A 27534-nucleotide genomic window follows, 5' to 3' on the forward strand; every position below is an offset into this window, starting at 1 on the left:
TCCTAGTCCTAGCTTTCTAAGCAGGTCTATGCTTCAGTTTCCCTTTGGGGAGCATTACTAATGACTAGAAGGAGGCAGGAGGTGACAATGAGGCGCCCCTTCCCCGCCCACTCAGCCTCTGCATGTCTCAGCCCCAGCCCCAGGGGTGTTGGCAAGGAATGTGGCAGCTTGAGTACATATCCTGCCCTAGAAACACAGAACATGGAGTCCTGGCCACACGTTGTTCTTCTTAAGAGCCACCCTCGGTTGGGCCTAAGCGATGCAGACAGATCTAGAGCAAGGACACACCATACTTCATGAGCTGCCCACGTTCTCATCTCAGCTCCTCCTGTAACCCTACCTTGCAGGAGTTGCACCAGCCAACTCATGGGCAAGAATGTGGAGTTCCATTTACACCACCCATGCTGATGTGTAAGCTGTGAAAACCACTGCTTTCCCACAAGAGGAAAGAAGAGTGAGCATTGGGGCCCCACCTCAGGCAAAACAGGGCACTAAAAGCTGCTGATCTCACTGGAAGCTGAGCACGTCCTCTGAGCACTTTCATTACAGCCTTTCCCAGTGTGAGCCTGCCCATGGCCTGAGCACCACGTGGGTTCCTGCAAACTGGACGCTCTGTGCAAACAGCTCCCAGCACTTTATGCCCATTATCTTTATGGTTCTTCCACCTGCCGCTTCCCAGGAAGAATCAGAGCAGAGGTCATGGGATTCGAGAGTCGAGGCAGTGGGGAGGGTACAGGCCTGTAGGAAGCTCCACAGTGCCACTAGACACTCGCATTTTACAGGGGTGAACATCCTGTTAAATATGTTAAATATAATGGGCAGCTGGGGATGGGGGGAGGAAACTCCTCAAGGCCCCAAGCACAACTTGAAGTGGGCTGGGGAGGGCTGACCTGCCTTCCCAGCCTAGAAGGATGCCCTAGGCTGGCCACAGAGGGAGAGAGCATCCTCTGAAGAAGAAACAACCATGTTTCCCCCATCAAGGCAGGAAACAGATGGCTTCCACCTAGACCAGAGACTCCAGGAATAATACTTCCCATTTGTAATAAACACTTGACAAGTTTCCAAAGCCCTCCCACCCATCTGGAGAAGGTGTTTTCATGCCTAGCTATCAGGTAGAGAAGCTGAGGGCAGAGTGCCTGCCAATAGAGGCACTCGGTCCAGGCTCTCTGCTCTTTAAGTCTGGTTCTCACCAGGGGGCCTCTCTGAGGCCTGACCCTTTCTCTGCTAGCTGGGAGGGACACATACCATGTGATTTCCCTCCAGTATGGTGGGCCCTCTCCTCTCTGGTGCTATATGTCACCCCACAAGCAGCTGGTTCCCATCTGGTTTACTGGGAACCCCATCCCTTCCCACAGGTCACCCCAGCAGCTCCTGGTGGACATCATGCAACTCAAGGCTCCTGTGAAGCCAGCAGGGTCCAGCTTCAGGGGCACTGTGCTCAGAGGGTGTCTGAAAAGGAGCAATTCATGAGCCAGGCACATGGCAACTCCTTTCACTCGGAGTAAACCAGTGCTGGCCCAAACCCCCCATCCCGAGATGCTGTCAGGGAGATAACTGAAGTCCCTCCACCTGTGGATCCCCACGCCCCAGCTATGCTCACAGCTGCTGGCACTCAGGCAGGAGGGATGCCTGTTTTTGGCTCCGATAGGCCCACAGAAATTGTGTATCCCTGTGGGGGCATGATGGGAAGGTAACCAAGAGACTTCACTTCCCCTCTTCAAGCTACTTCCTTCCCAAGAAACTAGAAAACATATCTTAAAGGAGGAGAAAATGCTGGTGCTGTTCCCTGTCACCGACCTCCTCCACACCCATCAGGAGGCCCTTGCAGCCTCAGCTTCTCAGCGCTGGGACTGTGGGGTGGGAAGAGAAGACAGGAGGAGGCCCCTCCAGTCTGCCCTTTGGTGGTTGGGGAGTCAGGAGACCTGCATGTAGGTAAGAGACCTGGAGAACTCACTCCACTCTCCATGTCTCAGTTTCCTCATCTGGCTCCGGCTCTAAAATGTCACTCTCTCCTTGCCTCAGTTTCCCTCCAGGGAAGGTCATCTGTCCCAGGGAGAAGAACAAGGTGAATTCACTTCTAAGGGGAAAGTTCACTTCTAAGGGCAATAGAGGGAATGTAGCCCATTTCTCCCAGGGACAGGGGCAGGAGAGAGAATGAGGATGAGGTAACAACAGAGGGTGGTGCTGAGAGATGGACCCTTTCTTGAGGGAAACCATGTCTTCCTGGAGCATTGCAGGCTGTTGAAGGAGAAAGTTCATCTCCTCGTCCCCATCAGCACAGGCCCTCTCCTCAAAGCCAACTCTCATTCTTTCCTTGAACCCACAAGAACAGCACAGGCTCACACCCTCTCTGCTCAGTTCAGTGTTTTTCGTGAGCAATTTTCTTCTGTCCCCAGACAATCTAATTGCTGCTTACACCCATGATACCCTGGAGCTCCATGCAGAAGTTGCAACTCCCTGTATTCTCAGGGATGAGGAAATGGGGTGCTGGGGTAGGGAGAGGTCCGGGGGTCTAGAGAGGAAGAAGGGCCCCCGCCCCTCCAGAGAGCATTCGGTGAAGGCAGTGCCTGGGAGGCCAGCTCTGTAGGGCCTGCTCAGTGACCTTGGTCAAGCCATAGCAACCCTGGGCCTCAGTTTCCCCAGGGCCTTCATCCAAACACAACGTTTCTCTCTCAAGACCAGGGCGAGTAGGGAGGCAAGAGTCCTTCTTTGGAAGCACATGGGGAAAGGGTGGCATTGTTCCCCTGGGGGCCCAGGAGCCCAGCCCGCCAGGCAGCAGCGCAGCAGTGACGTTGTCATAACCCATAACGGCGGAGCAGACTGCCCCCTCCCGTCCCAGCCCAGAGAGTGGGCGGCAGAGCCCCGGGGAATCCCTGGGTGGGGGAGAGGGTAGCCCCGAGCGGTAACTCCCACCTGGCTGTCAGGCAGGAGGCGGGGGACCCCCCAATCAAACCTCCTACCCCCCTCCGTTCCCCCCACCCAGTTAAGACCCGTCTACTAAAGCCACGCCCTCCCGGGTGGGCGGCTCAGGCCACCCTTTCCTGGGTACAAGCTAGAGGCAGCCAGCGTGGCAAGGGACTGTGGCGCAGTCTCCCCTACCCCCATCCCTCCCAATGCAAGGTCTCAGAAAGCACAGAAACAAGCAATCCTTCCCCGCCCCCTCCCCGTGCGGGACCTGGATCCTGCGCCCCTTCTTCCCGGCCCGACCAGCCCCGGTCATTGCACCCTCGTCGCGTGCTCACCACATCTGCGTCCTCAGCACCGCGGCCCCAGCCCCAGGCTCGGCGCTCAGGCCGCCAGGCTGCAGTGACAGGCTCCACGCTCCCCACCTGGGAGGAGACTGCCAGCGGGTCCTCCTCCTCGCCGGCTGGGCGAAGCCGGCCCCACCTGGCAAGGGACTGTCAGCAAATTCCCCTCTGCATCACTGCGAGAGAGGCATCCTGGCTCCTCCCAAGCAGAGGCCAACCTTGGCCCCGCCCCAAGGCTGCTCTGACCTGCCGGGGAACCCAGGCTGGCGGATCCTACGCGAAGACCCAGGCTCCGCCTCAGAGACCCTATCGCTACTAGGAACCATCTGCAAATTACCATCTCAAACGCACAAGGCTGCCGGTCCCTGGTTCCAGCTTGCTCCAGCTCCCCTGATGCATTGGGCCTTGGCAGCTCCTTTGCCACCTCCCCTCGCCCTCCCTGAGGCATGTCCCCTTTCCCAGTCTCCTTAGTCCCATCAGCCAGAAGCAAGAAAAATCACCCCACTCCCACAAAGGTAGCCCTCTGCCCCGCCCAAGGACCAGGTCCTGGCACCAGCCTAGTGGCTGGTACCCAGCTGCTACCCAGACTCCTTCTTCCCCAGCAAAGGAGTGATCTACAATTGGCCACAGCCCCACTAGAGAGGCCCAAGGGAGTGGGCTGGGTCATTTCCAGTTTGCGGTGGGCCACACTCCTGCAGGTCTCAGAGTTTCATCAAACTCCTGCCCGCTTTGCTATAGACACTGGTTTTGACCCTGAGGACAGGTGCCAGTGTTTGCAAACCCCAAAGATCAGTGTGCAAAACAAGCGGCAGTAGTAAAGAGCCTCTCCCTCCCAGGCAGGGGCCTAGGCACATTTATGTCATCGACATTATCTGGCACTTGCAGTACAATAGCTAATGGGAAAGGAGCCACTGCCCAATGCTCTCTGAAAGCGACTCCCTTTCACCAGTTAGGGCTGTTAGCAATATGATAAGAAGGCCATAGAGGAAGCCATGTGAACACAAGGTCATGAGGTGCCAGAGGAGGGGGTCAAAGGCTGGTTATGCTTTTATGGGTTGATTTCCCCATAACCAGCAGCACAGCACCCCCTTCCACACAATCCTGCCAGGCTGGTGCACCCTGGTCATCTCCCTCTTCCCCTGACCCCCTGGTTCTCATGACCCAACCACCCCACGAAGACCCAAGGGTGAGCCACATAGACTCTGTCAAAGTCTATCCATTATGCACTCACTCGCCCAGGCTGGAGTGCAGTGGCGCGATCTCGGCTCACTGCAAGCTCCGCCTCCCGGGTTCACGCCATTTTCCTGCCTCAGCCTCCCGAGTAGCTGGGACAAGCGCCCGCCACCACGCCCAGCTATTTTTTTTTTTTTTTTTTTTTTGTATTTTTTAGTAGAGACAGGGTTTCACCACGTTAACCAGAATTGTCTCGACCTCCTGACCTCGTGATCCGCCCACCTCAGCCTCCCAAAGTGCTGAGATTACAGGCGTGAGCCACCCCGCCGGCCCACTCATTATCTTTTTCATTCACGGGACAGGAAGACTTTTGAACACCTATTCTGCAGTGGCAACAGGGCATCAGGGTCTAGGTTCCAGCCCTTGCTTAGCGGCTATAATGCTGTGCAACCTTGGGTAGCTCACTTGATCTCTCTTTGTTTTTCCCTCTCATCTGTAATTCTGAGAGGGCTGGGCTAGTTGGGGTCTCAGACCCCTCTGCTCTGACACCTTTATTCTCCTCTTCTAGGATAAAGGCTGGCGGGTACAAAAACAAACCAGATCAATACAAGAATAGTGCTGGGAACGCTAGCTGCCTGCATTTCAGTCCCAGCCGGGCCACCTAAATGTGGAACTTAACTTCTCTGTGCTTATTTTTTTTTTTTTTTGGCATATGGAAAATGGGGAAAAACAATAATCATAAGCTTAAAGGGTGATTGTGAGGATTAAATGAAATACCGCATACAAAATAAATGCTCTGCAAATATTCATTGTTGTTGCTGTAGTTATGCTATTCACAGTCTGGTGGGACAGCCTAAATTCTCAACAAAAGCAGTTTGTCTTTTCCTTCTCTGCTTCATCATCACAGAAGCTGTTGTAAGCCCATATCCAACCCACTCCACCTCCTAGAGGAGAAACCTGATAAGCATCAAGGACATGCCATAAAGAGAGGCCAGGTGTGGTGGCTCACGCCTGTAATCCTAACAGTTTGGGAGGCTGAGGCGGGCAGATGACTTGAGGTCGGGAGTTCGAGACCAGCCTGGCCAATATGATGAACCCCAGTCTCAACTAAAAATACAAAAATTAGTCGGGCGTGGTGGCAGGCACCTGTAATCCCAGCTACTTGGGAGGCTGAGGCAGGAGAATCACTTGAACCCAGGAGGCAGAGGTTGCAGCGAGCTGAGATCATACCACTGCACTCCAGCTGGGTGACAGAGTGAGACTCCGTCTTGAAAAAAAAAGAAAGATACAGTAAAGGGGGACGGAAGCCAGGTGTGGTGGCTCACACCTGTAATCCCAGCTACTTGGGAGGCTGAGGCAGGAGGATTTCTTGAGGCCAGGAGGTTGAGACCAGCCTGGGCAATATAGAGAGACCTACATCAGAAAGGAGAGGAGAGGAGGGGAGAGGAGGAGAGAGGAGGGCAGGGGAGGGAAGAGGAGGGGAGGGGAGGGGAAGAGAGGAGAGGGGAAGGAAAGAAAGAAAGAAAGAAAGAGAAAGAAAGGGAGAAAGGAAGGAAGGAAGGAAGGGGAAGGGAAGGAAGGAAGGGGAAGGGAAGGAAGGAAGGAAGGAAGGGAGGGAAGGGAAGGAAGGGAGGAGAACCCATGGAAGGAGGAGAACCCATGGAGATGCCAGGTGGGCTGTGTGGTGGGGAAAGAGATGACTCCAATGTCCCAATCAACCACCTAGATGAGTGTCAGCTTGTAGAAGTTTCTCAGTAAAGGTGTATGGGTATGAATAACAGGCTTTCAAAAGAAAGGCCCTTCTGGTCTGTGACACGGAAAACACTTATCATGCTCTCACTTGTGGATTGGGGTGGGAGTGCCTTTGGCCTGAGTTGTCAAATCTGAAAGATTATGCCTGTTATTGTCTTCATGACTGCGTTGTTAACCTCCAATGTCTGGTCTGGGAACATAATTCAGAACAATATAAAAGAAACAAAAGGACTCTGAGTAACCCTTACAGCGAGCTGAGATGGCACCACTGCACTCCAGCCTGGGCGACAGAGCGAGACTCCATCTCAAAAGAAAAAAAAAATAGAGAGAGAGAGGTACAGAAAAGGGGGATGGAAGCCAAGTGTGGTGGCTCACACCTGTAATCCCAGCCACTGGGGAGGCTGAGGCAGGAGGATTTCTCGAGGCCAGGAGGTTGAGACCAGCCTGGGCAATATAGAGAGACCTACATCAGAAAGGAGAGTAGTGGAGGGGAGGGGAGGGCAGGGGAGGGAAGAGGAGGGGAGGGGAGGGCAGGGGAGGGGAGGGCAAGGGAGGGGAGGGCAGGGGAGGGAAGAGGAGGGGAGGGCAGGGGAGGGAAGAGGAGGGGAGGGCAGGGGAGGGAAGAGGAGGGGAGGGGGGGGCTTTTTCTGCAGATCACCTGTGTCTTCAATTGGTGCCCACCTTTATTTACTCCGCACAAAATTTCAACAGATCCAGTGTGGCAGAGACTGCTAAGAGCCCCTTTTCTTTCCCTCTTCCTTTTTGCAGTAGGGCTCCCAAGGTTAAAACCTGGATTTATGGCTCCCCTACTAGAGACCACATATCCCAGAACCCCTCGCAGCCAGGTGGAAGTACTAACTAAGTCCTAGCCAGTGAGATATGAGTGGAAGTAATAGGTTTAATTTCTGGGCCACATCCTTAAAAGGAAGCTGGCTGTTCTCTACTTCCTCTTTCCCCTTTGTGAAGACTGGGATGTGGACATGGGGTGGAGGGGAGGGCAGCTTTGATGATGCTGACCAGGACAACTCCCTAGAGACAGTCAAGCGTCAAGGCAGGAAGAACTTGAGTCACAAGATGACCTGGAGAAGTGCCCTAGAATGCTGACCACCTTGCATTTTTCTCACGGGAGAACAATAACCTTGTAAAGTCACTATTGTCTGGTCTCTGTTGCAGCAGCTGAACCAATAGCCTAAAGGAGAAGCCACTTTCCTGATTTTCAAACCCACAGCAGATGAGCAGGAGCATGTTAGAAGGAGAAAGGACTAATAAGAAAGCCAGCACAGTGAAAAGGGCAAAAGTCAAGAGCAAGAGAAGAGAGAACAACGATTTAAAAAAAAAAAAAAAAAAAGGCCAGGCGTGGTGGCTCACACCTGTAATCGCAGCATTTTGGGAGGCCGAGGTGGGTGGATCACAAGGTCAGAAGATTGAGACCCTCCTGGCTAACATGGTGAAACCCCGTCTCTACTAAAAATACAAAAAAATTAGCCGGGTGTGGTGGCGGGCGCCTGTAGTCCCAGCTACTCAGGAGGGGCTTTTCGCCTTTTGTTCAGCACTTCTCTTCCTGCTGTCATGTGAAGAAAGATGTGTTTGCTTCCCCTTCCACCATGATTGTAAGTTTCCTGAAGCCTCCCCAGCCATGTGGAACTGAGTCAATTAAACTTCTTTTCTTTATAAATTATTGAGTCTCAGGTATGTCTTTATCAGCAGCATGAGGATGGACTAACACACCACCTAATCTACCAAACATCATAGCTTAACCTACCTTAAATGTGCTCAGAATACTGACATTAGCCTATAGTTAGGCAAAATCACCTAACACAAAGCCCATTGTATAATAAAATGTTGCATATTTCAACACTTTATTATAAAATGGGCTTTGTGTTAGATGATTTTATTTATTGAATCCTGAAAGTGAAAAAACAGTGGTTGTATGGATACTTGAAGTATGATTTCTGCTGAATACATATTGCTCTTGCACCATTTTAAAGTCAAAAAATTGTAAGTGGAGTCGTTGTAAGTTGGACTGCCTGTATTGATTGATCAGTGAAATTGTCTGAGATCTTAAACCAGCCCAGTGAACAACTGCAGGGACCCAACCCTCATAGTTTTGTTGGGCCTGTGGTGGCCCTGGGAACTTGCCTCTGTTATTTAGAAATAATTTCCATCATAAACACTCAAGCTCACAAAGACCTACACGCACAAGAATGCTCATTGCAGAATTGTTTGTAATTGCAAAAACAACAATAACAATAAAAAACCTCACAGCTGTGCACAGCCTACACAAATGTACATGGGTTTTCTGTAGTGCCCAGGTGAGATGTTCAGGAAAAATCAAAATGAGAGAGAAAAGGCAGGAAGTGAAAGCCACACACCAGTGTCCCTCTCACCCCAAGGCCTGGTGCTGGGTGAGGCTGCTAGGCAGAGGGTAAGCAGGGGGCCATGGGCTTGGAGATGATGGGAGTTAGACCACAGATTTTACTACAGGACCCAGAATGTAAACATATGCCACTGACAGGGACAGTATTTTCAAGGCAGAGCCAAGACACTATTTATACTTTAAGTGGCAAGCCACATACTCTAGGGTATCCCTGATCCCAAGAGCCAAATAAAAACTCTCTAAGAAAGTGGATACATTTTGGGAGCTCAGCTCCTATCACATGCTCTCATCTGCCTTTCCAGACAGAAGGGAATTTGATTTCCTGTGCAGAAAGTAGTGGGGAAATGTATTGGAATGGAAAACCATTTTTCCAGTGTCCTCTGCCTAACCAGACACAGGGTTGTGGATTTCTAGAGAGAAGAAGACCTCAGGCTTAGGTCTAGACACACATCCCTGTCTGTACTTGGAAGCCAGAGTTCCCCAGCAGAGAAGTCAGGCCCTATGATCACTCAGCCCTGCCACAGAAGAGAATCCAGGCCTCCCTTCTTCTGGGGCAACCCTGGCCCCTCTGCCCTCTCTTACCCCTGGCCTCAGACTGGGCCCCACTCACCAAGACCCCACCGGTGGGTAGTCTTAGCCGGCAGCAATCTCTTTTACTAGTACTTCTCCCCTGGAAGACAAGAAATTCACAGCTGGTAGGAGGCCATTGTTATCCACCGCCACTATCACTTAATGATATTGGAAACTTCTGGGCGGGTGAGGTCAGAAGCAGGTGTTGATGACATCACAAAAGAAACACCACTGTGTTGTGCTGGAACTCTGGGATTCTGGTATCATTTCTTCACCCAGGATTGAGCTCAACTGAGCGTTTTCAGACTGGGGGTTGAAGCCTGCACAGCCTCACCTCAATTCTATCTTGAGCCTGGCTGATGCCCTGCAGAATTAGATCCTTAAAGAATAAATGGGTCGGCTGGGTGCAGTGGCTCACGCCTGTAATCCCAGCACTTTGGGAGGCAGAGGCAGGTGGATCACAAGGTCAGAAGTTCGAGGCCAGCCTGGCCAAGATGGCAAAACCCCGTCTCTACTAAAAATACAAAAATTAGCTGGGCACAGTGGCAGGCGCCTGTAATCCCAGCTACTCGGGAAGCTGAGGCAGGATAATCACTTGAACCCGGAAGGCGGAGGTTGCAGTGAGCCGAGATCGCACCACTGCACTCCAGCCTGGGCGACAGAGCAAGACTCTGTCTCAAAAAAAAAAACAAAAACAAAACAAAAAACAAAAAACAAAACACACACACACACACACACACACACACACACGGGTCCTTGCATTGATATTTTATTGAGGCTATAGAACTCCCCTGCTTCCCCAAGATGATACTCATGAGGCAGAAATATGGGTTTCTTCTGGGCCACAAAGTGAAGATATCCTCTTCAGGGCCTCATGTCCAGGCTCTTGAAATCAGCTCCGTTGTACTCCTTCCCCTGGGAGTTAGTGTCTGTTTTCAGTAATGAACCTTTTCTTTGTTGTATAAGCTTTATTAACTTTGTGAAATATAATACATATACAGAGAAGCATATACCATACACAAATGAGCACGATAATAAAAAATCATAAAGCAAACTCTTGTGTAGTGACACTGTTTAAGTCGATAAATAGAACATTATCACCAGAAGTTTCCCTGTATTGTTTCCCAATCCACCCCTTTCTCTTTCGGTCCCTTCCCCACGCAGAGATAGCCCTATCCTGACTTCATTCTTTCCTTGCATTGCTTTGTACTTTTACCACCTGATTATTCGTTCCTAATCAATATGGTTTGGTTTGGTCTGTATTTTGAGTGTACATTAATAGAATTAGAGTATAAATATACTTTCATGTTGGGCTGTTAAAACTCAACATTGGTTTTTTGTTTTGTTTTTTTGAGATGGAGTTTCACTCTTGTCGCCCAGGCTGGAACGCAATGGCACAATCTCGGCTCACTGCAACCTCTGCCTCCCAGGTTCAAGCGATTCTCCTGCCTCAGCCTACCGGGTAGCTGGAATTACAGGCATGCGCCACCATGCCCAGTTAATTTTTGTATTTTTAGCAGAGATGGGGTTTCACCATGTTGGCCAGGCTGGTCTCAAACTCCTGACCTTAGTTGATCTGCCTGCCTCAGCCTCCCACAGTGCTGGGATTACAGGCATGAGTCACCACGCCTGGCCTCAACATTGTCTTTTTAAGATTCATCCACACTGTGGTATGCAGTTGGAGTTTATTCATTTTCATTACTCTATTGTTTGACTATGCCATAAATTAATCCTTCCTGGTTTGTTTGGCATTTGTTTTTATTTCCAGTTTTTTATTAGTGAGTGGTATGATTTGAATGTTTTTTGTCTCCTCCAAAATTAATTAATTAGTTGAAAAATATAGGCCAGGTGCATTGGCTCACTCCTATAATCCCAGAACTTTGAGAGGCTGGGGCTAGCAGATTGCTTGAACCTAGGAGTTTGAGATCAGCCTGGGCAACATAGTGAGATTCCGTCTGTTAAAAAATACAAAAATTAGCTGGGCATGGTGGTGTGCACCTGCAGTCCTAGCCACTCTGGAAGCTGAGGTGAGAGGATTGCTCAAGCCTGGGAGGCAGAGGTTGCAGTGAGCCAAGATCACACCTCTGCACTCCATCCTGGGCGACAGAGTGAGACCCTGTCTCAAAAAAAAAAAAAAAAAAAAAGAAAAGAAAAGAAAGAAAGGAAAAAGAAAAAGATGGTAAAGCAAGAACTCAATCATTTTAAACTGTTCCAGGGCATAGAGATAGAAGTAAAATGTCCACATTATTTTATACAAAGCCCACATAACACTGAAATAATACACAACAATGATTTCACACAAAAATTATTTCTTAAAAAATTTTTTGGTTGACAGGGTCTTAAGATGGCTGCCGGGCAGCTGCATCCTTTCATCCAGAAGAAAAGATGTTGAGTGGGCTGGTACCTCCTGGCCTAAATGAAAGTGATGTTGAGTCAAACTCTGAAGATGAAGCTACATTGGAGAGCTCTGGGCTTAATTTACAGGAAGATAAGGAGGATGGGAGCATCAGAAAAGCAGAAATCATAGATTTCTCAAAAGATGAAGCAAAAAGTGAAACAGAGTAAAATGTAAATGCCTAAGCAGAGTGTCCTTCTGGAATGTCCTTAGATATGTGGAATTGAAAGTCCTCAAATGCAGTCCAGTGGAAGGAGCTTATTCAGTATTTTGGAGTCAATGATAGGTTTGACCCCCCTGTTAAAAGGAAAACCGTTGAGAAGGCCTCGAAAAGAGGACAGAGCAGGCTGTGGAGGAGTGTAATATTGAGAAGGCTGAGGAAGTCAGCAACCAGCTAGCTACTCAAGAGCTTGGCGTAAAAATTGTCAAAGCAGTTGTCTGCCACAAGTTTGTAAAAGCCAAAAACGGAGACTAAAAATTCACAGGGCTGCCCGAAAAAAGAAGAAACTCGCATGGGGGTTTGACGCAAAGAAGAGATGGGCAACCAAAAGCAATGGGATATATGTAACTTGCCAGAGTGCTTGAAGACATTTGTAGACTCAAATGCTCAATTTACCGAGAACGCTTTCCTGCCTATGTTAAATGTCAGAAGATTGATAGCACTAGAAAAGAAATAAGCATAAAATTTGGGAGTTTGATTATCAGCTCTTTTCAATCTTTCCCTAAGAACTTTGTCCTATTGAAGTGAATAAAATGAAGCATTCTGTTATTTTTATAACAAATGTAAGAAAAAATATAGAAAAAAAGATTTTGTTTATTTATTTGTATAAACCCACAGTGTAAAATCAGTTTTGCAGCCAGTCGCGGTGGCTCATGTCTGTAATCATAGCACTTTGGGAAGCCGAGGTGGGAGGATCACTTGAGCCCAGGAGTTCGAGACCAGCCTGGCCGGCATGGTGAAACCCCAGCAGCCGGGCGTGGTGGCGCATGCCTGTAGTCTCAGCTACCAGGGAAGCTGAGGCAGGAGAATAGCTTGAACCCGGGAGGTGGAGGTTGCAGTAAGCTGAGATCGCACCATTGCACTCCAGGCTGGGTGACAGACCAAGACTCTGTCTCAAAAAAAAAAAAATCAGTTTTGCTTCTTTTCATTTATTTGGTTTAGCATAGCCAGTGAGCTTCTTGTACTTTCCTTTTTTTTTTTGAGACAGAATCTCACTCACTGTGTCACCCAGGCTAGAGTGCAGTAGCATGGTCTTGGCTCACTGCAACCACTGTCTCCTGGGTTCAAGTGATTCTCTGATTCTCATGCCTCAGCCTCCCGAGAAGCTGGGATTACAGGCAAGCACCACCATGGCTGGCTAAATTCTTTTTGTATTTTTAGTAGAGACAGGGTTTTGCCGTGTGGGTTAGGCTGGTCTTGAACTCCTGGCCTCATATGATCCACCTGCCTCGGCCTCCCAAAGTGCTATGATTACAGGCATAAGCGATCATACCGGCCTTGTACTTCCTTATCTGTACCCAGTGTAACTACACGTTTACTGGAGCTGTGTTTTTAAGATTGATAATTGTTTACAATGGATTAGTTGGAAGTGCCAAAAAGTCTCAATTGATACTGTCTTTACAAATGATGACTGGACCTTAATGTCATAAAAGTAGTTACTAATTTTTTAATTGAAGGCAGTAGACCTGATATTTCAGAATTGCATAGTAAAAGCAATTTATTAATTTTTGTGTACTTTCAGATAAACTATTACAATAAAGAAAGGGGCCGAATGTTAAAAAAAAAAAAAAATTTCCATCTTGGTTACTGCCTGAGCAAGTTGGAGCTGTGGATGAGGGTTCCCTGGGATGGGGACAAGTTGGTTCCAGATGGTTTTGATACACCTCATTCTGCAACCCTCCTTTTCATACTCCAGCCCCATAAGAAACACATGGTATGGAAGTAGTACTAGGAAAACTTCCTCTTCCCTTCTTCAGACTTGCTTCCTTACTTCTTTACTACTTTGGTCAGTATCACTGTAACGTGGCAGCTGCCTCTGAGGGGTCAGTCATTCTCCTTCAGTTCACTCACAGATCATGAACCAGGTAATCTATTAAAAACCTCTAAATGTTATCTATTCATCCAGAATCCCTTTCCAGGAAGATGTCTCCTCTCGCACTTTGTGAGATTCTATTCAAAATAAGGATTTTGAAAAGCCCTGACATATTCCTGGGAATGTAGAGGACAAGTGCATGATCAAGAAAAACCTGAGAAAGCCCTAAGGTCTCACCTCTGCATAACCTTCAGTCTCTATGCAAGAAGAAATTGAAGACTAAGGCAGAGTTGTAAACTGCCTAACTGAACTCTGAAGGCATGTCCCAGCACACACACACAGACTTATCTATAAAGACTGGATAATTTTACTCTTTTTTGTCCCAGGTATTTAAGGAAATCTCTGTCCAATCACTAGCTGATCATGAAGCTAATGGAACAGAGACTTCTGTGGCCATACACACACACAGACACACACACACACACACACACACACAGAGTTTTTAAAATTAGTTCAGAAAAGGCACTAAACAAACAAACAGCAACAACTACAACAGGCAGGAACAACAAACCCTAAACATTAATTTTAATCCTCAGGACAACCACTATGAAAATAACTAAAAATATATAGTAAAAGAAAAGATGAGGAAATTAAATAGTATATTCGAAAATATCAGCCAATCATGGTGGCTCATGCCTGTAATCCCAGTACTTTGGGAGGCTGAGGTGGGTGAATTATTTGAGCCCAGGAATTCAAGACCTGCATAGGCAATATGGTGAAATTCCATCTCCACAAAAATACAAAAATTAAGCTGGTACGGTGGTGTGTGCCTGTAGTCACAGCTACTTGGGAGGTTGAAGCAGGAGGATCACTTGAGCCTGGGAGGTGGAGGTGTCAGTGAGCTGAGATTGTGCTACTGCACTCTAGCCTGGGTGACAAAGCAAGACCCTGTCTCAAATAAAGTAAAATAAAATCAAATAAAAAATATCTTTAACACAAAAGAAGGCAGTAATGAAGGAAATAAGGAAAACAATGGTATGAAACACAGAAAACAAATAGAAAAACAGCAGAAGTAAGTCATTCCTTAATTACTTTAAATGTGAATGCATTAAACTTTCCAATCAAAGGCAGATAATAGCAGATGAGTTTTTAAAAATGATGTAACTATGTGCTAACTACAGGTGACTCACTTTACATTCAAATATACAAATAGGCCGAAAATGACAGGATGGAAAAAAGTATACCATGAAAACAGTAACCAAAGGGAGTGGGGGTGGCTATACTAATATTGGAAGCAATAGACTTTAAGACAAAAATTATTACAAGAGGCAAAGAATGACATTATATAATGATAACAGGGATACTCCATCAAGAAAACATAACAATTATAAAGATATGTGCACCCAGCAACAGAGCCCTAAAATATATGAAGCCAAACCTGAGATAATTAAAGAGAGAAATAGACAACTAAACAACAACAGTTGCAGATTTTAATATTCCACTTTAAATAATAGACAGAACAACTATACAGAAGATCATCAAGGAGGCCAGGTGTGGTGGCTCACACCTGTAATCTCAGCATTTTGGGAGGCCGAGGTGGGCGGATCACCTGAGGTCAGGAGTTCAAGACCAGCCTAGCTAACATGGTGAAACCCTGTCTCTACTAAAAACACAAAAATTAGCCAGGAGTGGTGGCGGGTGCCTGTAATCCCAGCTACTTGGGAGGCTGAGGCGGGAGAATCACTTGAACCCAGGAAGTGGAGGTTGCAGTGAGATAAGATTGTGCCATTGCACCTCAGCCTGGGCAACAAGAGTAAAAACTCCATCTCAAAAAGACAAAGGAAAAAAAAAAGATCATCAAAGATATAGAAGACTTGAAGAGTACTATAAACAAACTAGACCTAACAGATATTTATGGAGAACTCCACTCAACAACGACAAAATACACATTCTTCTCAAGTGCACATAGAACATTCTCCAGTATAAGTCAGATCACAAAATAAGTCTCAATAAATTTTAAAAGATTAAAATCATAAGAAATATGTTTTCTGACCACAGTGGAATAAAACTAGAAATCAATAACAGAAAGAAACCTAAGAAACTTATAAATATATGGGAATTAAATAACACACCCTTAAATAACCAATGAGTCAAAGAATAAATTGCAAGGTAAATTAGAAAATATTTTGAGATCTATGAAAACTGTAATACAACATGCAAAAACTTATTGGATTTAGTAAAAGCAGTGCTTAGAGGGAAATTTATAGTTGTAAATGTCAACAACGTAATAAAAAACAAAGGTTGCAAGTGACTAACATATCCTTCTACCTTAAGAAACTGGAAAAAGAAGAACAAACTGAATCCAAAACAAGAAGAAAGAAGGAAATAATAAAGATTAGGGTGGAGATAAATGAAATAGAGAACAGAAAACAATAGAGAGAATGAACAAAACCAAAAGTTAGTGTTTTGAAAACATCAACAAAATTTAAAACAATAAAACTTCAACAAAATTGAGAATCTTTATCTGGACTGAATAAGAAAAAAAGAGAGAAGACCCAAATTACTAAAATTAGGAATGAAAGTACAAACATTATTAATGACCTTATAAAAATAATAATTTTAAAAGATTATAAGAGAATACTATGAACATCTGTACGCCAACAAATTACACAACCTAGATGAAATGGACAAATTCCTAGACACATAAGCTACCAAAACTTAATTCAGAAGAAATAGAAAACATGAATAGATCAATAACAAGTAAAGAGATTGAATCAGTAATTAAAATTAAAAAAGAAAACTTCAAACAAAGAAAAACAGAGGATCAGATTGTTTCACTAGCAAATCCTACCAAGTGTTTAAACAGTCAACACTATGTTTTCCTCAAACACCTCCCCTAAAAAGAAAAGGATGGAACACTTCTGAACTCATTCTATGAGGCCAGTATTATTCTAGTACCAAAGCCAAAGATATCATAAGACTGGCTAGGCATGGTGGCTCACACCTGTAATCCCAGCACTTTGGGAGGCCGAGGCGGGCGGATCACGAGGTCAGGAGATCCAGACCATCCTGGCTAACATGGTGAAACCCCCTCTCTACTAAAAATTCAAATATTAGCCCGGCGTGGTGGCAGGCGCCTGTAGTCCCAGCTACTTGGGAGGCTGAGGCAGGAGAATGGCGTGAACCCTGGGGGCGGAGCTTGCAGTGAGCTGAGATCGTGCCACTGCACTCCAGCCTGGGTGACAGAGCGAGACTCCGTCTCTAAAAAAAAAAAAAAAAAAGATATCACAAGACAAGAAAACAAGAAACCAACATCCCTTATGAATATAGATGCAAAAATCCTTAACAAAATACTAGCAAACCAAATCCAGCAGCATATTTAAAGGATTATATACCATGACCAAGTGGGATTTATCTCCAGAATGCAAAGATGGTTCAACAGACAAAAATCAATCAATGTACTACACTATATTAAAAGATTAAAAGAAAAAAACACATAATCATCTCAACTGATGCAGAAAAAGCATTTAACAAAATCCAATACTCTTTCATGATCAAAAAAAAAAAAACAAACCGTAACACTCAACTAACTAGGAGTAGAAGAGAACTTCTCCAACCTTATAAAGGGCATTACATTAGTCTGTGTGGGCTGCCATAACAAAATACTACACACTGGGTGACTTAAACAACAGACATTTATTTTATTCCAGTTCTATGGGCTAGAAGTCCAAAATCAAGGTCAGGGTTTATTTCTGGTGAGGCCTTTCTTTCTGGCTTGTAAATAGCTGCCTTCCCACTGTGTCCTCATATGGCCTTTCCTTTGTGCTCATGTGAAGACAGAGATATCTCTAGTGTCTCCTCCTCTTCTTTCTTTTCATTTTTTTTTTTAAGACAAAGTCTCACTCTGTTGCCCAGGCCAGAATGCAGTGGTGAGATCATGGCTCATTGTAGCCTCAACCTCTTGGGTTCAAATGACCCTCCCACTTAAGCCTTCTGAGTAGCTGGGACTACAGGTGCATGCCACCACACCTGGATAATTATTTTTTAAATTTTTTTGTAGAGACAGGGTCTCACTATGTTGCCCAGACTGGTCTTGAACTCCTGGACTCAACTTATCCTTCTGCATCAGCCTCTCAAAGTGCTGGGATTACAAGAATGAGCCACCACAGGTGGTTCTCTTCCTCTTCTTATAAAGATATCAATTCTAACTAATTAAGATCCTTTTTTTTTTTTTGAGATGGAGTCTCACTCTGTCACCCAGGCTAGCGGGCAGTGGTGTGATCTTGGCTCACTGCAACCTCTGCCCTCTGGGTTCAAGGGATTCTCATGCCTCAGCCTCCCAAGTAACTGAAAGTACAGGCACATGCCACCATGCCCAGCTGATTTTTTGTATTTTTAGTAGAGACGAGGTTTCACATGTTGGCCAGGCTGGTCTTGAACTCCTGACCTCAGGTGATCTGCCCATCTTGGCATCCCAAAGTGCTGGGATTGCAGGAGTGAGCCACTGAGCCAGGCTAAGGCCCTCTCTTTATGATCTCATTTAACTTTTATTACCTCCTAATAGGTCCTGTCTCCAAATACAATCACATTGTGGGTTAGAGCTTCAATACGTGAATTTGGGAGGGATACAGTTCAGTCGAAAACAGGCATCTATGAAAAACCCACAGCTCACATACTACTTAATAATAAAAGATTGAAAGCCTTCCCCCTACAATCAGGAACAAGATAAGGATGTCAGCTCTTGCCACTTCTGTTCAACAATGCATTGGCAATTCTATCTAGGGCAATTAGTCAATAAATAAATAAAAGACAATCAGACTGGAAAGGAAAAAGTAAAACTATATTTGCAGATCACATACTCTTATATATAGAAACCCTTAAAAAATCTACAAGAAAAGACTGTTAGAGCTAATAAACAAGTTTAGTGAAGTTTTAGTGTGCAAGAATCAGTTGTAATTCCATACACTAGTAATGAAAAATCTAAAAATAAAATTGAGAATTTCATTAATAGTAGCATTGAAAAACATAAAATAATTGGGAATAAATTTTACCAAGTAAGTATAAGATTTGTACACTGAGGCTGGGCGCAGTGGCTCACGTCTGTAATCCTGGCACTTTGGGAGGCCGAGGAGGGAGGATCACCTGAGGTCAGCTACTCAGGAGGCTGAAGCAGGAGAATTGCTTGAACCCGGGAGGCAGAGGTCTCAGTGAGCCAAGATTGCGCCACGGCACTCCAGCCTGGGCGACAAGAGCAAGATCCTATCTCAAAAAAAAAAAAAAAAAAAAAAAAGATTTCCACACTGAAAACTACTGTTGAAAACAAATTTTTAACAGAAATAAATAAAAGACATCCCATATTCATGAATTGGAAGACTTTTTTTTTTTTTTTTTTTTTTTTTTTGCACAACACATTTTATTTGCAAAAACTCAGCTAAGAGATAGTGTGGAACTGGCAGGTGCTGGGGGCCTGAGCTGAGGTGGGTCATGAGAGAGCTTAGTCATGTCGGCCCTGTGTGGGGCGGGGGTCGTGGGGACAGGGAGTCCAGTGTCTACCTCATCCTACCCCTAATACTGATCAGAGTTTGGTCCCAGCTGGGCCAGGCCAATGTCTTCAGTCCCAGCGGCTAGGAACCCTTCATCTTGGCGAGCAACTTTGGCAGAAAGGGTTCCGTGATGAGGTCTCCACGGTGGGAAGACAGCTGCGGTGGTGGTGGCTTCCCGGGAGGCTGCTGGTGAACGCAGGGCCCAGAGGCGGAGGCAGAGGCAGAGCCTACAGCTTTGGCTGCACCTCGGGGAAGGCTGGAAAGTGGCAGCTGGTAGGTTAGAGATGGCAACATACTGGAGGTTATTCTGCAAGGTGTAGATGAGAGAGGGCACTGCGAGCTTGAGTGTGTCCATATACTGCACACAGGACGGCCTCATGGAGGAAGAGAACCAGGTGCTTCATGTTACCCCTCTTCTGTGCGAAGACCGCAGCAGGCAGGTGAGACCTTTGAGCACTTCCGCCATGACCACAGCAGTGGTGGCAAAGAAGCGGTCCCCTGGCAACGTGCGGGCGTAGCGGATGCTGAGGATGAGGGAGGCATTCTGGACCACCAGCACAGCTAGGGATATGTACTTCAGGCGCCTGTGAGCCGCACTCGCGGTCCCGGCTCCAACGCACCCGCGGAAACCGCCCCTGGACCCAGCGCCGCGGTGGAACCACCAGCGCCAACCACTGCCATGTTGGCATCTCTCTCTCTTTTTTTTTTTTTTTTTTTTGAGACAAGGTCTCTCTCTGTTGCCTAAGATGGAGTGCAATGGCTTGGTCATGTCTCACTTCAGCCTCAACCTCCTGAGTGCAAGTGATCCTCCTACCTCAGCCTCCCAAGTAGCTGGGACCACCACATCTGGCTAATTTTTGTATTTTTTGTAGAGATGGGGTTTCACCATGTTTCCCAGCCTGAATCTTGATATTTTTAAGATGACAATACTCCTCAAAATGATATACAGATTCAGTGCAATCTCTATCAGAATTCCAGCTGACTTCTTTGTAGATATAGACAAGCTAATTCTAAAATTTATATGGAATTACAAGACACCTGAATGCCGATCACAGTCTTGGAAAAAAAAAAAAAAACCAGCGTTGAAGGACTGACATTTCTCAATTTCAAAATTTACCACAAAGCTTCAGTAATTGCAACAATGTGGTAGTGGTATAATCTCAATTCCGTTTCTATATGAAATAGAATTGAGTACCCAGAAATAAACCCATACATCTATGGTCAGTTAGTTTTCAACAAGGGTGACAAGACCACTTGATGATGGAAAGAATGGTCTTCTCAACAAATAGTCCTGAAATAATTCAATATTTATATGCAAAAGAATTAATTTGGATCCCCTACTTCATACCATATCAAAAAATTAACTCAGAGCATATCAGAGTCCTAAATATAAGAGACCTAAAACCCTGAGACTTTAAGAAGGAAACATATGTATACATCTTTGTGACTTTGAATTAGACAAGTTTTCTTAAATATGACACCAGAAGTACAGGAAATGAAAGAAAAATTGATAGATTGAATTTCATCAAAATTTAAAACTTTTTTGCATCAAAGGACACTCTCAGGAGAGACAACCCACAGAATGGAATAAAATATTTGCAAAACACATATTAGATACGGGACTAGTATCCAGAAAATATATATATATATATATATATATATATATAGAGAGAGAGAGAGAGAGAGAGAGAGAGAGAGAGAGAAAATATATATATATTTTTTGAGAATATATATATATGTGTATTTTGAGATGGAGTCTTGCACCGCGCCTGGCCTTAAACCACTTAAAAAAAATACAATTCAGTGTTTTTTGTGTGTGTACTCACAGAGTTGTGAAACCATCACCAATAATTACAGAATGCTTTCATCACCCCAAAAAGAAAATCCTACACCCATGAAGCAGTCAGTTCAGTCCCTCCTTCACTATCACTGCCACCATGACCATACCCCACACTCCACTTCTTAGCAGTGAACAACCTACACTCTACCTCTATAGATTTACCTATTCTGGACATTTTGTATAGACAGAATCCTACAATATGGGGCCTGTTGTATCTGGCCTCTTTCACTTAGAATAACATTTTCAAGATTCATCCATGTCGTACAACATATCAGTACTTCGTTCCTTTTTATGGCTAAATAATAGTTCATTGTATAGATATATCACATTTTGTTTATTCATTCGTTGATAGACATTTGGGTTGTTTCCACCTTTTGACTGTTATGAATAACATTGCTTTGAACGTTCATGTACACATTTTGTTTGAACATGTTTTCAATTTTCTTGCATACATATCTAGGAGTGAAATTGCTGGGACATATGTAATTCTATATTTAATTCTTTGGAGAATCGTGAAACTATTTTCTACAGTGGCTGCACCATTTTACATTCCTATCAGCAATGTATGAAGGTTTCAGTTTCTTTACATCCTCACCAACGCCTGTTATTTTCCATTTTGTGTTCATCCTAGAGGGTGTGAAGTGGCATCTCATTGTGGTTTTGATTTCTGTTGCCCTAATGACTAATGATGTTGAGCATCTCTTCATGTGCTTATTAACCACTTATATATCTTCTTTGGGAAAACGTCCATTCAAGTCCTTTGCTTGTTTTTAAAAATTAGGTGGTCTTTTTATTGCTGAATTGTAAGAGTTTAAAAAATATATATTCTGGATACGGCCGGGCATGGTGGCTCACGCCTGTAATCCCAGCACTTTGGGAGGCCGAAGCGGGCGGATCACAAGGTCAGGAGATCAAAACCATCCTGGCTAACACGGTGAAACCCCATCTCTACTAAAAATACAAAAAAATTAGCCGGGCGTGGTGGCGGGCGCCTGTAGTCCCAGCTACTCGGGAGGCTGAGGCAGGAGAATGGCATGAACTTGGGAGGTGGAGCTTGCAGTGAGCCAAGATGGTGCCACTGCACTCCAGCCTGGGCGACAAGAGCAAGACTCCATCTCAAAAAAAAAAAAAAAAAAAGGTGTTTAACTGGTGAATTTCATGTTGATTTTGTCTTAACAACAACAACAAAAACGAAACAAAACAAAACAAAAAAATGCACACACACCTGGAGTGGATTTCTGTGTATATGGGCGATAGGGATCCAATTTCAATTTTTACCTGCGGACCTTCATCATCATTTATTGAAAATACTGTCTTTCCTGACCGCTCTGCAGCGCCACCTCTGTCATAAGTCAACTGTCTGAATACGTGGGTCTGTTTCTGGGCTTTCTCATCTTCTGGCCTATTTGTCTATGCCTGAAACCACCATTACTGTAAGTTTACTGCAAACTTAAAATCTGAGAGAGCAAGTTGTCCTACCTTGTTCAACTTCTAGAGTATCTTGTCCTTTTTTTAGCTCTTTGCATTTAGAATCAGCTTGTCCAGTTCTAAAAACAAACTTGATGATATCTTGGCTCAGATTGGATTAAATCTATAAGTAATTTGGTGTGAACTGATATCCTTAAATTATTAAATCTTCCAGTCCAAGAATATGGTGTATTGGTATACCAGGAATATGGTAAAGTTTTATAATTTTTTCTATGAAGGTCTTGCATAGCCCTTAAAAAATTATTTCCAAATTCTAATATATTTATATTATATAAATTATACATTGAATTTTTTTTCATTTTCAAATTATTTGTTGCTGCTATATAGGGTGCAATTGATTTTTATTTTTATTAATTTATTTTATTTATTTATTTGAGACAGGGTCTCACTCCCATTGCCCAGTCTGGAGTACAGTGGTGCGATCTTGGCTCATTGTAGCCTCAACTTCCCAGGCTCAGGAGATCCTCCTACCTCATCCTCCCAAGCAGCTGGGACAACAGGTGCATGCCACCTTGCCCAGCTATTTTTTTTGTATTTTTTGGAGAGATTGGGTCTTGCTATGTTGCCCAGGCTGGTGGATTTTTATATACTGATTGTTTAATTCAGCAACTTTGCTAAACTCTCTTATTAATTCCTAGTAATTCTAATAATTCCTAGATTATTTTGGATTAAAACAATTTAGCCATTATTTAAAAAAAAAAAGTTCATGCCCCCCAAGTCTAATTACATGTATATTATTCCAGTTGATATTGTCACCGATTATGTAGGCTCTGTTCCTTTCATCAGGCTTTTTTCTCTCTGGTTCCCTTGTAGCCTCTTCAGACGTCATCTACACCCTGGCAGAGTATCCAAAAGCCCTTCACGGGAACTCAAATCGCTGTAAAGCAATTCAACTTTCCTCTCAGATTTATTTACATATTTAAAAAATTAAAAAGAGTGCCCATGCATAGTCAATGCCAGGGTTCAGGAGAGTGGTTGCCTCTTGAGGGAAGGTAGGAGGAGGGGATTAGGAAATACATCAAAGATAATTTAATGTTTTTGTATGCTGGTGGCAAGAGCATGGATTTTATTTTTATTTTTATTTTTACAACCTTGAGCCATAAAGAGCATGGATTTTTGATGTGTTTTTTTTATATATTTTTGTTTGTTTTAAATATTTCATTTTTCAAAAGACACAAAGACATGAATCTCTACATGTTGGAATCTCTGAAAGTGAAAATGAAAGAACTGAAATATAGGATGTTTGGGAATTGAAACAGGATATCAGGAAATCATCAGGGTCTAGACTTGGGCTCCCTGATTCCGCTTCTCCTGTCCTTCCAAGATGCTCCCTTGGTCTTTGCACGCTCCTCTGTATCCTGGAACAGCCTAAGGGGCTCTCGGTGGAGTGGGCAGGAACAGAGGCTGTGGATGCCCATGGTCATTTGTTAAGTCTGATGCTTCTAAGCTGGCACTACCTGCTTTTCAGCATATATTATCCTGACTTTATTGCCAGCGTATTATTAGTTGTAAGAAAATATAGCTAACTACTAAGTGCCTTTAGGCTACAGTGAGATGACTTTTTCCTCGCCTTCAGTTCCTTTTTGGCCGAGCAATGCTTAATATTCTCAGCTCTGTCCACTGCTTCCTTTCAGATCTTTCTATCCTGAGCAGGGATCCTCCCTCTCTCCGATGCCTCGCACTGTGATGAGCTGGAGAGCCAGCTATCCCCTTGCCCCAGCAACTTCCTTACTAGGCTAGCCCTTGCCAAGGCATTCCAAACAACAGCAACAGTAACAGTAATCGCTAACATTTGTTATACCTCACACACATTAACGCGTGTATCTGTCTACGTGGATAGATAGATACAGGTATATACTATTATTATAGTTCTCAATGAATCTTTAAAATATCACAGGTAAGGGAGACATCATTATTATAATTTGTAATGCTTTAGAGATGAGGAAACTGAGGTTCAATAACTTGGCCAAGACCACATGAGCAGGAAGAGGCTCGGCGAAGACCGGAACCCAGTCTTTCTCTCTCAAGACGCTGTATTTCTTGTGGATGGTCAGAACTGCCTGGCCAACCCATAGAAGAGTGAGAAACAATAAATCATCATTGATTTAAGCCATTGGTTTCTTGGGTGGTTTGTTACAAGGCAGTATATACCTGAAACAGATGCTGAATATTATATTGTAGATTAATATTTTCAACATGAAGATATGTTTACAACATATTGGTAAGTGAAAAAAAGGAAGCTATAAAACAATGCATGCAACATGAGTTCATTGTTGCAAAAAACAAAAGCAGATGATCTGAATCTATTCTCTTCCCATTTGGGGATAGTGAGTGTTTAGATGTTGAGGGATGCTTGTATTTGCAGGAGGATGCTGATGCATTTTGATCCTATTGCCTGGAAGCTGATGACTGGAACCCAAAGCGGGATAATGTGTGTGGAGCATCTTCCACTCTAAAGAGAGGTGAAAACCACTGTGCACCTCCTGGGGCTTTGACAGGCTCCAGAACCAGCTCTCCACTCCCACTGTCACCAGAAACCCTCCTCCTTTCTATAAGCGGATGAGAACAGTCAGAGCAGTCACTCACAGGCAAGACGACCTAAATAATTTTTGCAGCCCAGTGTAAAATGAAAACGAGTTGCCCCTAATTCAAAAATTATGAGACTTCAAGACAGAAGCGCATTGGACCAACTGCCAGCACTTCTGGCCTGAGGCCTCATGGAAGTGCACAGACCACACACCCCTGAAACTGCCCTTGTTCCTAACCGAGGGTAGGGGCTCTGCTTCCCCCTCCACTTTCTGGAAGTAGGAGTGAGCTCCTGGAGACTTGCTCACAGAAACTGGGGTGCCTGTAAAGGAAGGGGCTGGCATCCCATGGCCCAAGGGGGGCAGGAAAGGGAAGGAGAGTGGACAGTGGCAGCCACACAGAGCCAGCAGCAATGGAGGGGCCCGCATGCCCTGTTTGGCCAGGTAAGGGTGCATGAGTTTCCTGGGGGCCCCACAAACACTGGGGAGGTGGCTGGGGAGGAATTTCACTGGTGGGCCTCTGGGAGGTCGAGCTGAGAGGGAAGGTATCTAGCCAGAGTAACCCTCTCCCTGGACAACTCAACCACATACCCCACTTGGAAGCCTGCAGCAGAAGGCATTGATTATCAGGCAGTGGTGGCCAAGAGAACAAGATCTGTGGCTGCTCCTCTCCAGCTGTCATCCCCCAACCCATCACACGCCAACCTCAAATCCTGGAAATGAAAGGACTCCATGCGGGAGAGGAAGAAGAGAAACCCCTGCCCCCCATTCCTAGCCTTGCTGACGCTGATGGACGTGGGGCGGGGGCAGTGGTTCTATAATTGCACATGGTTTTTTTAAGTTATTTTTAGAGATAGGGTCTTGCCCTGTCACTCAGGCTGGAGTGCAGTGGTGCAGTCATAACTCACTGCAGCCTGGAACTCCTGTGCTCAAGCAATCCTCCTGCCTCAGCCTACCAAGTAGTTGGGACTACAGGCTACACACCACTACACCTGGCTAATGTTTTATTTTGATTTTATTTTGATGTGGGTTGTCATCCACATGTACATGATGGAGGACCATGTAGAGACAGAGTCTCACTATGTTGTCTAGGCTCGTCTCAAACTCTTGGCCTTAAGCAATCCTCTGCTTTGGGCTCCCAAAGTGCTGGGTTTACAGATGTGAGCCACCGTGCCTAGCCGAACATGATATTTAACTTTTATTTTATTTTTTTTTGAGACAGGGTCTCACTCTGCTGCCTAGGCTGGAGTACAGTGGCACAATCATGGCTCACTGCAGCCTCGACCTCCTGGGCTCAAACAATCTTCCCGCCTCAGCCTGTAGCTGGGACTACAGGCGCATGCCACCACACCCGGTAAATTTTTGTATTTTTTGTAGAGATGGGGTTTCACCATGTTGCCCAGGCTGATCTCAAACTCTTGAGCTCCAGTGATCCACCAGCCTCGGCCTACCAAAGTGCTGGAATTACAGGTGTGAGCCCCGCACCTGGCCTTAACTTTTTTTTTTTGAGACAGAGTCTCCCACTCTCACCCAGGTTGGAGTGCAGTGGCGCAATCTCAGCTCACCGCAACCCCCGCCTCCTGAGTTCAAGCAGTTCTCTTGCCTCAGCCCCCTGAGTAGCTGGGATTACAGGTGCACGTCACTAAGCTCGGCTAATATTTTATTTATTTATTTATTTTTGAGATGGAGTCTCACTCTGTCACCCAGGCTGGAGTGCAATGGCGCGACCTCGGCTCACTGCAACCTCTGCCTTCTGGGTTCAAGCGACCATGCCCGGCTAAATTTTTTTTGTATTTTTAGTAGAGATGGCGTTTCACCATATTGGCTAGGCTGGTCTCGAACTCCTGACCTTGTTATTTGCCCGCCTCAGCCTCCCAAAGTGCTGGGATTACAGACATGAGCCACCGTGCCCAGACAATATTTTTATTTTTAGTAGACATGGGGGTTTCACCATGTTGGCCAGGCTGGTCTCGAACTCCTGACCTCAGGTGATCCGCCCGCCTTGGCCTCCCAAAGTGGTGGGATTAAAGACATGAGCCACCGCGCCCCTGGCCTGAACTTTTAAATTGAACTAGACTAACCTGGATTTTTAATAACTGGAGGTGACCAGAAAGCTAGGAATCTGCCAGGAATATTGTTCAGGGTCAGAAAAGGAGATTTGACAAAGCGTGGTTGAAAGCTGTGATTAGAGACAAAGCATAAATGTTTCCTGTTTGAATCCTGTTAAATTCAGACTTTTCCAAAAGCCAGGTCCATGTGAATAGAAATACGTTCAGAAGGAATTAGAGCAGGGCGTTAGGCACCAGTTGGGTGTTGGGATTTTGTACTAAGACAAAAAGTGGCTTTTAATGAAAGGAGATGTGCTACCCTGCCTCCAGCCTGTCCCCTGAGTCTCCATCTCCTCTGGACCCCTGCCAGTGATGGGCAGCCTCTATCCAGTGGCACGCAGACTCACTCATGCCTGTTCCGTGCAGCTCAGGAACCAGTCTCATAAATGTCTGTTGCATAAAAACATCACTGCAGAGCCAGGAAAGCTTTTGTGACTCCCTGGAGAAGCCAGGTGGGGGTGATTTGCAGGGATCTGGTGCCA

The 27534-nt window shown here is 45.4% G+C and overlaps 1 protein-coding gene and 2 pseudogenes across 7 annotated transcripts in view; 1 reads left to right on the forward strand and 2 right to left on the reverse strand.

Moving 5' to 3' along the window:
- Nucleotides 1-27534, reverse strand: part of TMEM63C (transmembrane protein 63C) — a 150936-nt gene that overhangs the window by 80943 nt on the left and 42459 nt on the right. For 3 of the 7 annotated variants that reach the window (XM_030804037.1, XM_030804036.1, XM_030804034.1), the window contains exon 1: nucleotides 3243-3497. The exons of 1 other annotated variant lie outside the window; for it this stretch is intronic. The gene's annotated coding sequence lies outside the window, so the exon portion shown is untranslated. Of the gene's footprint in view, nucleotides 1-3242; nucleotides 3499-27534 lie in introns of those variants that run through there. 3 more of the 7 variants (XM_030804040.1, XM_030804039.1, XM_030804038.1) reach the window with 2 other exon arrangements.
- On the forward strand, nucleotides 11506-12376 carry LOC115832510 (annotated as a pseudogene).
- Nucleotides 19004-19791, reverse strand: LOC100596725 (annotated as a pseudogene).

The sequence above is a fragment of the Nomascus leucogenys genome, chromosome 22a, assembly GCF_006542625.1.
Source record: "Nomascus leucogenys isolate Asia chromosome 22a, Asia_NLE_v1, whole genome shotgun sequence".
NCBI classification, from domain to species: domain Eukaryota; kingdom Metazoa; phylum Chordata; class Mammalia; order Primates; family Hylobatidae; genus Nomascus; species Nomascus leucogenys.